Genomic DNA, 13,315 nt, shown 5'->3' with positions numbered 1-13,315 from the left:
CCTCCGGCTCCGCCATCTCCTCCTCATGCTCCTGCATCGTCTCCTCCTCATGGTCCAGCACCGACTCCTCCTCAGGCTCCTGCACCGACTCCTCCTCAGGCTCCTACACCGACTCCTCCGCAAGCTCCTCGTCCGGCACCTTCCAAGTCAAGGGCCCCCCAAGCTCCACCGCCTGCCCCCACAAGGGCAACGAAGAAGGCAAAAGTTGACGCCGCCAAGAACAAGGACCCGGGGTACGATTGAACGCAAGAGGAGCTTGACGCTTATGTGGCATCAGAAGTCAGGAGACAATTGAAGCCTCAAAGTCTAGAAAAGAAGATTCCTATAGACCCGAGTGTCAGGAACTTCTTCAGGGGTATGTCTGCACCTGCCAAGGAGGCCATAAAGCTATCGGACTATGAGCGAACACTCAAGAAAGCATCTTCTAGAAAGTCCAAACCAGTCCCTCAGCTTGGAGAGCAACCAAACCAGGAGATCGAGCCGTTGGTGATCGATGAAGATTTTGGAATACAAGACTTTATTAATGACACCGGGCTAACTACGGATCAATTGCTACGAGACGCACTAACCGAAAAGGCGGAAGTGAAATACATGTACGAACTCGGTAAACCGCTTGTCAAGCCTGAGCAGCTGCAGTCCCTACCCACACAAATGTATAAGTTCCATCAACTACATTCTCTGGATCAATTTCCAGGGTATCTACGAACTATACCAGCTGGACGCCCTCGACGTTTCTATTATGAGTTGCTGGATTTTGTAAGTATCGTTCAGTTAGATTTCTTATTACGTTTCCTTTAATTAATTAGGTCCTTGTATATAAGTAGACTATATATAATATATACTTCCTTTTATCGTTGTAGAATGGAGATTCAAAGGGCCCGACGGCGGGGGGTTTTCGATACTAGATTCATCGACCCTCGAAAAGTAAACGTCGCAATGCTCGACCGGTATCCGCAAGAAACAGAGGACAATCTCGTCCAACTCCTGAAGGTGCAGCATTATAAGACGTTCATACTGTTGCCGTACAACACAGAGTTAGTTTAATTTTACTGTCTTCCTATAACAAATTTCATTCCCGTACGAACATGCTAAGTGTTTCATATGTAATGCATCCCACGCACATTGCAGATTCCACTGGGTGCTTTTACTCTTCGACCTGGAGGCCTGCACCGTCAACGTATATGACTCAATGGATAAAAAAGAGTCTACGTTTGACAAGGTTTTCGAACTTATTGATAGGTACTGTCATAAGTTCATATGTTAATTAAGAATCTTGTAGCACAACTCCTTCAGGAGGAAGACATCAAGTGGTATCAAAGAGCAAAGACTGATGATGTTCGTTTGGGAGATAATAATATAAAATATTATCATCTGATTGCAAATGGCAAACATCGGAAGAAACGTATTTTCAATCTATATCAAGAGGAAGGTAAGATTGAGTGGAATGAAGCTATTAAGAATTATATCACTGAGTTTTATAAGAAACTCTTTGGACCACCTGATGCAAGTACTCTCTCTTTTGATGCAAATAGAATTGATGATATCCCCCAAGTTACAGAGGCTGAAAATGACCACCTCATTGCCCCTTTCTCCGAGGAGGAGGTGCGGGAGGCAATCTTTGACATGGAGACAAATAAGGCACCGGGTCCTAATGGCATTCCAGCTGAATTTTATCAGAAGTTTTGGCATGTTATCAAGCACGATTTGTTGACCATGTTCAATGAATTTCATGCTGGGGAGTTGCCAATCTTCAGCCTCAACTTTGGGGTGATCACTTTGATACCCAAAGTCAAGGAAGCTAACCGTATCCAACAATACAGACCAATTTGCCTCCTAAATGCTAGCTTCAAAATTTTCACTAAGGTGGCCACTAATAGAAAAAACCGGGACTAAAGATGGTTTTTAGTCCCGGTTTATAAGCAAAACGGGACTACGTGATTTTTAATAGATCATCTTTAGTCCTAATTCACGTACTGTCAGGTGTTGTCAGGCCCCTCCAGAATCTTTAGTCGTGTTGTCAGGCCCCTTTAGGATCTTTAGTCCTGGTTGGAGTTACCAACCGGGAGTAAAGATCGGATCTTTAATCTAACTGGGATTAAAGATCACGATGACCTTTAGTGCCGGATGGTGTTACTAACCGAGATTAAAGATCAAAACGCACTATATAATCCCTATTACTTATTCTCTTTTCCCGTCCACACAAACTACTCTCTCTCTCTCTCCATCTCTAATCCTAATATTCTCCCTTCTTCACTTCCTCCTTATCTCTTTTCTTTGTTATCCCTTCCCGTGTGTGCAGCAGGAGGGGGAGGGCAGGCCGGCCGGCAGAGGGCGGCGCGGCGGCGGCCGGGGAGGATGGGAGGTAGCAGCCGGCTCAGCCGGCCGGCGGCTTTGCTTCCTTTTTTTTTTGAAGAATTTGTGATCCATGTATAGATTGAGATGAAGAATTTGTGATTCATTGTATGGATTGAGATGTATAATTTCTTTTTTAGAATCTGTGATTCATTGCATGGATCTGAGATGTACATGATTTGTGTATTTGGGATGTTTCTTTGATTTGGGGTTTGATTTAGGATGTATAATTTGTGGTGTATATGATTGATTTGTGTATTTGGGATGTTACTTTGATTTGGAGTTTGATTTGGGGATATGCATCCCACCTAATTTGGGAGAAAATAAATTAGGGATAGTAAGTAGCAATAAATGAAAAAAAAAAGTAACCGTGACTGCCGCTCCTATTTTTAGTCCCGGTTGGTGCTAAAGATCGATCTTTAGTCCCGGGTATTTGAACCGGGACTAAAGAGAGGGATCTTTAGTCCCGGATTCGTAGTCCCGATTTAAAAACCGGGACTATAGAGGGGTTACGAACCGGGACTAAAAACGATTTCTCCACCAGTGTTAATTGCTCCTCTAGCTCGATGGAATCCCATTTCTCTTTGCCAAAATTTCAAGAATTCTGGAATCTTAATCAAACCAATGCAACTCAGCTCGTCTCGTAAATATTATTCTTTCTTTACGTACCCCGCATTCCAACGGGTAGGTTGCCGGCTCACTTTGACATCACCACTTGAAAGATCAAACAAAGCGTACTGGGATTGATTAATCTCCAAGAACCTTGACATTATTCGAAAGCCACCCAAGAGATTTAAATTTCGTGCCCACTGATTACCATCGTCGATGAAGAAGTTGACACAACATCATCATGTGGATATCTATTCTAATATATACTAAAAAGTCCATTAAACTTTCTACAAACGCTCCTAAGCCGCCACGTGGCGCTCCTACAAATATTTCTAGGTTGCCACGTGGCAGTTTAAAATCTCGCCATCGATTTTCATTTAAATTGATGGGTCCGTTATTTAAGAGCATTAGAATAGATATATTGCTTTCTCTTAATATTTTATAGATATGAGTGAAACCATTTAGACCATAAAAACTTGCGTACGTACTATGGAAAGAAACTAGCTCTTCAACATACGTACGCACGTACGATGGCATCGTGTAATCGTACGTACAGTACTGTTCATTTGAAAAAAATTACCTACGTAATACTACCTCTGTCCCAAAATAAGTGCAACCATAAAAATCCGTGTCCAACGTTTGACCGTCCGTCTTATTTAAAAAATTTATAAAAAAAATTAGTCACACATAAATGACTATTCATGTTTTATCATCTAATAACAATAAAAATAGTAATTATAAAAATTTTTCAAATAAGACAAACGGTCAAACGTTAGAGATGAATAGTGCAAAACTGCACTTATTTTGGAACGGAGGGAGTAGCTATTAAAAAGATACTATTCACTTGAAAAAAAATTACTTACGTATGCACGAGTAAAAATAAGGCTATATAGTAATGTTCCGTTAAAAAATGTACATAATATACGGTCTTTTTAAAATAGGATTTATTATACTATAAAAATAAAATTTATCACTCCACAAATATGGTCATGTGGTGTTTCAGCAATCACTATTAGAATGCCACGTGGTACTATATAATTTCGTTGTCAAATTTCATTCAAAATGATGGACCCATTATTTTGGATCATAAGATTAGCCCACTTCCTTTTAATCTCCTGTGTATACCGTATAACAGAGAAACCATTTACTGGATGTTCGATTGAAAAAAAAGCAAAGAAACATACGAACGCGCGATAATAAAACTATAAAGCCCAAAAAATACTAATATAAGTTGGTAGAACCATCAAAAAAATATATAGACGGACTTCAAAATAGGATTTTATATACGATAAAATAAAATTTATTACTCCAAATATAAATATGCAAGTTAAACTATGTCGATATAAAAACAAATTAAATGTGTTTAAACGGCGATTTTTTAGATTATTTTTAAATTTTATAGTCAACTTATAATCAGGTGCATTCAAATCTTGATAACATATCATAGTTATATTATAGTGCTAAATACATTACAACACCTGGAGCTGACATATAATAAGTAATTTTTTAATCAGACAAGTGGTCAAACAATAAAAAAAAACTCAAAATCCCTTATATTATGGGACAGAGGGAGTATCATAATACTTTTTAAAATAATTTAGGCAGAATATAATAATTAATGTCATGATAATCTTCGAAATAATTTAACATTATATTTTATGGTCAAATATCACTTGACAATTATATAACACAAACTGGAATCTAAATGCATGAAAAATGAAGCAACGTTATGTTTTTTAATTATATCTGATTTAATTTTAGTTCGTGTGAGATTGAGATTCTCAAAGTTTTTAAATTTTTTATAACTATTGGATTGCTATGCTCCGGCAATGATCTTGCTATAATACGACTCCTTAATCTATCACAAGAATTATGAGCATATACGTTTTTTCTTTGTCAAATAGGTTTGGTAACAAATGAACAATCCTATAGCATGAGTATAAAACTAGTCACCATATATTTTCTTATAGTTGAGGAATTATAATATAACAATCATAAACCATAGTGACATAACTATTAAGTACACCTCAACAAATTAGTTATTATAAATAATTTTGGAAAATTAATATAATTTTAGAATTAGTAAAGGTATATCATGCAATTATGGACAACAGGTGACGAAAACAAACAAGATGCTAAAATATAGATCTTTGTTGAATATAAACAAGAGTAAATTTTAGAAAACTACAACTTTAGCGTCAAAACTATCAGTTTGCTGCAAAATTAGCGACATGTTTCAGTTTGCTGCAAAACAAAACTATCAATTTGCTGCAAAATTAGCGACATGTTTTAGTTTGCTGCAACAATAGCGTGGGAAATTATCACAAAATTGCAACTTTTATATTATATGCTACTACAGTTGTCACGGTCATGTGTTTGTTTAGCTACATATATTTTTAGTGATTAACCTCACTCATTTCTAAAGATTACATTGTATTTGTACCATAAAAAATTAAGCAGTTTTGATTAACACCATAAACAAAATTGTGTCTAAACAAAACATAAAAAAACTATATTTTATGGGAAGAATTGAAGAACTATTTGCATGATATCAATCTTCTCTTTGTTTCCCTAGAGGGCACCAAGCATAGATACCACAAGTATAGCATGTGGCACACATATTTATAAGGACATCACTTCGTCGGATACGCTTATAACTTCACACGTTCCAATGATAATTCCAAGTCCAAGTCCAGTTCGGCCTCCGGAGACAGCACTGACTTCAAACAGACCTAGCGCCTTCATGCCAACTCCGATTTGGGTGATCTTTGACTTCGTGGAAAGCTTATCTCACTACCTTTCAAACGCATCCGGTCTCATGTCCAAATTCGTCTCGAGTCAACGAGAATCGCCAAAACAAGACAGTGGTGTTGCTGAAACCGAACTTGGGCCTTGGGCCTTATAATAGACTAGGCCCATCTCGGAAGTGTCTCCCTCCAGCTCCACGAATTAGCACTTAACCCTAGCTTTATTTTCCTCTATAAATAGCTTTGTACATCCTCAAAAACAATTGGGTTTTGTTTAGTTGAATTTTGCCAAGTGCCATTCACCTTGTCTCTAGTTCTCGTTCGATTAGTCGGCGACTTTAGATTCAGAGCCCCCAATAGTTGGTGTGTTGATTTGCCGGGTCGATTAGATCTACCACTTCAATCGCAACTATTCCTTGTGCTTAATCACCTATTCGCAATATTTAGATTGCATCTTATCTTGTTCTTGCAGTGTTTTCTCGTTTACATTACAGGGATCATCAACCGCGCGTCACGGTTGGTACGACATCGTTTGTGGTGTAGCGATTGCACGGCGTCCTGGACTTGTTCTGGTTGGTAGCTACGTCGCAAATGTCGCACTCGATCAAAGCGAGAGTTATCCCCTCACCAGAAGATCGGGCCACGAGAGAGAGCGTCATCAGTAGCTATGACCAGCACTGACACAATGAGGGACGAAAATTCAATAATGCAAACAGGATGATAATCGCAAGGCACAAATCTATGGTTTGGTGAACGGAAAAGTGTTGTGGCTGTATAGTGGATGATGGGGAAAAAAAATTACAAAACTAAAATCCTCACCAGGCAACTGAAGCTCTAATACCAACTAAATTACAAAACTAAATTCTTTGTGGTACTTGGTTCTATTTTACTAGTTGAAGCAGGATGTTTAGCAATAATCTGATTTTCACTTTTCGCTTTCTTTTCACATTCAAGTCTTGCAAGATCATCTTTCAAAGCAGCGGCTGGAGTCATAAAATGCAAAACAACTATTTTACCATCGAACATAAATTTATATGTATTAGTCCTACCATCAACAACAACTTCTCTATCATATTGCCATGGTCGCCCCAAAATAACAGAACAAGCTTGCATATGCACAACATCACATTCAATCTGATCATGGTAGGAGCCTATAGAAAAAGGTATTTTAACCAAGCAGGTTACCTTCATCTTACCACATGTATTAAACCACTGAATATGATACGGATGTGGATGTGGATGGGTAGTCAAGCCAAGTTTCTTGACCATCTCTTCACTTGCTAAATTGTTGCAACTCCCGCTATCAATAATCATTTTCACGGTATGGCCTTTCACAAGAACTTTGCTTTGGAACAAATTGTGACGTTGGTTTTGCTCTTTACACTTCTCTTTAGCACTAAGTGCTAGCTTGACAATTAGGCTAGGATACTGATCTAGCGACTCTGGATGCAAATGGGCTTCCTCGATGTCATCATTATCTTGTCCTCCTGCGTGGTCAGTGGCAGCTAAAGCATATTCATCATCACAATCACTAGCAGAAGTATACTCACCATCAGCATTCACAAATAGAGCTCGCCGATTTGGACAGTCACGTGCAATGTGTCCAATGCCATGGCACCTATGACATGTAGTATCACGGGTACGTCCAGTGGAAACTACTGAAGTTTCACTCTTGGCTGGAGTCTGAACTGAAGCATATTTGCTTGTTTCTTGAGCATGGGATGGCGTGGAGGTAGGTGGTGTGGAAGAAGCTGGACGAACGGCAGCAGTAGATTGACGTGGTGTTGACTGTCGTGTAGAAGTAGCACCTGCAAAAGAACTCCTATGCTTGTTGTGTCCCTGCACTTCTCTTTCAGCTTTGCAAGCAAAATGGAATAATCTATTCATGGTATTGTATTCTTTATATTCAAGAATATCCCGAATCTCTCTATTAAGACCTCCATAGAACCTAGAAATTCTAGCATCCTCAGTTTCTTGCAAATCATAGCATGACAAAGCAATCATCATCTCTTGATAGTATGTTTCTACAGAATTGGGACCTTGTCTTAAAAGTTGCAGTTTATTTAACATGTCACGAGCATAGTAAGAAGGAACAAATCTAGACCTCATTGTACGTTTCATATCATCCCAAGTTCTAGGTCTAACTCCTCTACCACATATATCATTCCACCATAGAGATGCAAAGGAGGTAAATTCACTACTGGCAGCTTTAACTTTCTTATTATCAGGAAAATCATAGCAAGAGAATTTTTGCTCAACAGTTAGCTCCCAGTCTAGATAAATAGAAGGTTCAAACTTACCATCAAAAGAAGGCATAGTAAATTTTACCTTAGATAAAGGATCATCTTTCTCCCTAACTCGACATCGTCTTCCTCCTCATCATCAGCAACATATTTCTCTTCGTCTTCATCGTCATATCTTTGGTGTCGATGAGCAGTGGCACCTGCACCTTCTTCACCTGCAGCCTTAAGTAAACCAATGCGTCGCACAATATTTTCATGTCCAATATTCATATTCTGAATGTTTTCAGTTAATTGTTTATGTGATCGATTTATTTGCTCAATTTGATCCACTACTTTCACCAGGCTTTCACTTAAGGTTTTTAAATGTTTATCTGTGCTTTCCTTGTATGATTTACTATTACGCATCAACTCTTCATACCAACTTTCCATGCCCTTCAGTTTATGCGCTACATTCTCCAGTGTTGGTTCGTTGGAACTTGTACCTGACATCGTTAGCAATCAAAAGAAACTCACAAGAAAGTATCAGTTCCTAACAATCTATAGATATGTGGAGCTTTTGAAGGCACTCAACACTCAAGCATATACCAAATTCTTATAATATTCTCAAAGAATGCAAAACAGGTCAATCACCGTGGCTGGTTCGTGGCACAATGACACGCTTGATGAGTAGAGCAATTGCAAAGCCGGACCTGTAAAGGTTAGTAGTATGTGGATCATGGTAGGCTTAACTATATCACAGGGAATAGCAAAAATCAAACAGATTTGCGAAATTGAATAATAGTCCAAAGTAGTAGTCAAAATTGCTGGTGTAGCCTAGACTCAATCCTAGCTTAAGCAAGCAAATGATCACAGTCGGACAATCCACAACTCGCTATAGTAAGCGACTCTCTCCAAGATTCCAACAAAAAAAATTTCACACTTTCTTTTTCTGATTTTTTTCTCTTTTTTTTTCTTTTTCTGATTTCTTTTCTTTTTTTTCCTTTTCTGATTTTTTTTGGTGCGGCTCTTTTTCTCTCTCTTTTTTTTTTTGCACCTCCTGCCTTTTTTTTCTTTTTTTTTCTTTGAACAAGTGGCGGCTATCAAATGGAACAACCGGCTAATTAAATTACAAGAAGACTCAAGCTAGCACTGGAAAGAAATTTCCTTGCATGGATATGCACGCAGCAGCTCTTTTTTTTTCTTTTTTTTTTGGAATAAACCAAAATCACAGGAGGAAATCTCGGTCTTTCCTGTTCTGTTGGCGCAAGAAATTAGGAAGCGAACAAGACTTGCCTTCTGACCTACTACTCGAATTGTGACCACGCGTTTTTTTCGGAGTAGACTCGATCTGCTAACATAAACAAGTCAAATAAAAAAAATTCCTTTCGGCAACACACAGATTGACATTGATCACAGACTAGACAACAAATGCGATACTCAAAACCAAGATTAATCTATAGCTAGAACCAGCACTCCGACACGACAGCGGACCAAAACTCAATAAAGCAAAATTGAATGAAAATTGCAAAGCTCAAAAAACTAATGTTTGGAGATGGAAAAAGTGGCGCGGCAATTTTGTGGGTGCTGGGTAGGAAAAATAATAAATCTATAAAACTAAAATCCTCACCAGGCAACTGAAGCTCTGATACCAACACCAACAGATGACGCTCTCTCTCGTGGTCCGATCTTTTGGGTGAGGGGATAACTCTAGCTTTGATCGAGTGCGACGTTTGCGACGTGGCTACCAACCAAAACAAGAACAGGACGCCGTGCAATCGCTACACTACAAACGATGTCGTACCAACCGTGACGCGCGGTTGATGATCCCTGCAATGTAAACGAGAAAACACTACAAGAACAAGATAAGATGCAATCTAAATATTGTGAATAGGTGATTAAGCACAAGGAATAGTTGCGATTGAAGTGGTAGATCTAATCGACCTGGCAAATCAAGACACCAACTATTGGGGCTCTGAATCTAAAGTCGCCGACTAATCGAACGAGGACTAGAGACAAGGTGAATTGCACTTGGCAAAATTCAACTAAACAAAACCCAATTGTTTTTGAGGATGTACAAAGTTATTTATAGAGGAAAATAAAGCTAGGGTTAAGTGCTAATTCGTGGAGGTGGAGGGAGACACTTCCGAGATGGGCCTAGTCTATTACAAGGCCCAAGGCCCAAGTTCAGCTTTAGCAACAGCACTGTTTTGTTTTGGCGATTCCCGTTGACTCGAGATGAATTTGGACATGAGACCAGATGCGTTTGAAAAGTAGCGAGATAAGCTTTCTACGATTCCAAGATCACCCAAATCGGAGTTGGCATGAAGGCGCTAAGTCCGTTTGAAGTCAGTGCTGTCTCCGAAGACCGAACTGGACTTGGACTTGGAATTATCATTGGAACGTGTGAAGTTATGAGCGTATCCGATGAAGTGATGTCCTCATCACATATGGTTGAGTCGAGACTGGCCCAATGGAGGCTAGAATTGATAATAGTACTCAACTTCCTACTTACCGATGCAATCGTCTTTGAGAGTGCCGATAGTGAACTAGGAATAATTAAACTTCCTATAAACACTCCTAAACTGCCACTTGGCGTTTCTACAAATACTCTTAGGCCGCCATGTGACACTATCTAATCTCACCATCGATTTTCACTTAAATTGGTGTACCCGTTTATTTAGACCATTAGATTAGATCTATTATTAAAAAGGTGATAACTTTTCTAAAAAAAGATATGCAACCGGTGGCTGGGCAATTAAAATAACAAATAAAGCTTCCTACTGTTAGCTGGAAGAAAAAAAATAGACATCTATGTACGATAAAAAATGATAAAGCCCAAAAAAAATTGCGTACGTAGTACCCGTGGAAAAAACAATGGTCTAAAATAGGATTTTGTATAATATAGAAAATGATAAAATATAATACTACATAATATATACAGAAGTATATGCATGTAAACTAGATCTATAATAAAGCATTAGATTAGATATTGTAATTAAATTATAAGAAAAAACAATTAAATTGACTTGTCCATTATTTTTAACTATTAAATCTATTTTTTTAAAAAAAAATCTTAAGTCACCGTGTGTCACGTCCTATAAAAAAATGGAGAAAACCTTAAAAATTCATAGAAAAAAATGAAACACGTTGTCATTGGCTTTCACATAAATCATTTAGAAAAATAGAAAAATATAATCTTCACCTCCTCCTCACCCTCACATGTACATAACACTGTCGTCCCCTTCCTATTGTTTTATCTACTAAAATAAAAGAGAAATAATGTTTGAAATTTTTTTTAAACAAAGTACAAACACATGCGCGCACATCCATATCTTTGAACGCACACATACAAATACCCCTATGAGTACTTCTGAGAGACTAGGCTGATATATTTTGAGATTGATGAAGTCACCACGTACACCTCGCTATCGACAGGTACGTCGCCTACCACTGGAAGAATTTGTCATGTCTAGACTCGGGCAAATTCCATCACAAGGAACCTAACCGGTTGAGCTACGTTCACTTCGTAATAATGTTGGATATTTAAAGAACCATAATTTTTAAGCTACATTCTTGGAGTACTCCTGTACCTTTTAAACCGGTAGAACTGTTATTTCTAACCGTTAGATCAATCTTATAAAAGAAAACACAAGCTTGCGTAATTCATGGTATGTCACATTTCAGAAGTATTATTGTGTAATTATATTTCGTCATTATCGTATTAACGTTAGCTTGCGTGGAACCTCTTATCCACTCTAAATGAAATGTTCATAGATGGACCGACTTTCAAACTACATCAATCATATTAAAATCATATTAAGCTATATAAACCCATATATTTAGTGGAGCTTCATATCTCACCCAATTCATCCTCGAATAAACCATGATAATATATATGCAATTAAAAAAAGAAAAATATCTTAATTTTACTTTACACTTACTTTTAGTTGACATGTTTTCTAAAAAAAATAAGTCTACATTCTTTTCAAATGATGAAGAAGATTATAAATAATTGCTTATAAATATTACTTAAATATAATACTCCCTCTGTCCCAATTTAAATGCAGTCATGATTTTCCGTGCCTAACTTTGATCGTCCGTCTTATTTGAAAAATTTTGAAAAAATTTAAAAGCATAAGTCACGCATAAAGTATTATTAATGTTTTATCATCTCTTAACAATAAAAATTCTAATTATAAAAAAATGAAAATAAGACGGACAATAAATGTTGGACACGAAAACTCATGTATTACACTTAAAATGGGACGGAGGGAGTATAATATAAAGCTAATAGGTTAGAAAATTATAAAATTAAATATCGACGAAAACAATTTATGGAGAAATCATGGTAGATGTTTCGCTCTTATAAGTGTGTCAGACATAGTGTACGACGCATGCCCGCGCATTCACGCGGGCTACCTTCCTAGTTCTACCTAATGATCTAGAAACTAGAGAGTTTATTTTTCTGCATGTAAAGTATGTTTCTCTGGGTGTGAGTTTGTTTGCCTATTTTCTGGATAGGAAGATGTTTCTCTGTGTGGTCGGATTTTATCTTTCTCTAAAAAGTCGGGCAGTAAAAGTTAAGAGCTGTCTAAAAGAATTTCTTGTCGTCAGTTCTAAATCCCGTATGTTGACCTCGTTTGACTGTGTGCTGAAGTGGACTGGTCGAAAAAAGACAAAATATTTTCCTTTATTTCTGTCAACAAGATGCATGTTAGCATTTCTTCTGTCAAAATTAAAGTTGGGTGGTTGAGTTATTGGCCTAACTTCTTAGCATACAAAATTTAAAATTTAAGGGTTGTGTAAAAAGGGCAGGCTTAAGTTTGTAGAGATTGTTGAGCTCAAGGATTGAGTTGGATTGTAACATTAAAGAACCAGTTGGTTGGGACCCGTTACCACCAATATCTTAATTAGACTGGTAATTGCTTCTGATCTTCCGTTGTTTAAGTTGTTTCAGCGAAATTTTGAAACAATAAATATATTGAAATTTTGCAAATCGAGAATACATTCTGATGAGCATGGAATGTTTTTTGGTAAATTAGAAATAAAAACAAATTGAATCTGTATGGGCTGATTCTAGCCTAAATTGAGCAATCAAGTGGATTGATAAAAAAATGAGTTTAATCTCTTATATTTTTGTTCAAAGGAATTGCGATGTCTAATAACATTCATTTATATTTCTCATCCAAAAACTTAAGAAGGATGGCAATATATATCCATGGAGCTACCTGTCGTTGATCTACACTGAAATTAATAATGGTAGTGTGCAACCTCCTCACTCTTTTTTTTTTTCAACATGAATGCTTATACAACGGCAGAGAGATGAACAGTACATAATTTTGGCCCCTACAGCTTCATGTCACAAAACACGCACTACGGATGGTT

Source organism: Oryza glaberrima, chromosome 12 (genome assembly GCF_000147395.1).
Source record: "Oryza glaberrima chromosome 12, OglaRS2, whole genome shotgun sequence".
NCBI lineage: Eukaryota > Viridiplantae > Streptophyta > Magnoliopsida > Poales > Poaceae > Oryza > Oryza glaberrima.
This window is presented reverse-complemented; position numbering follows the sequence as displayed.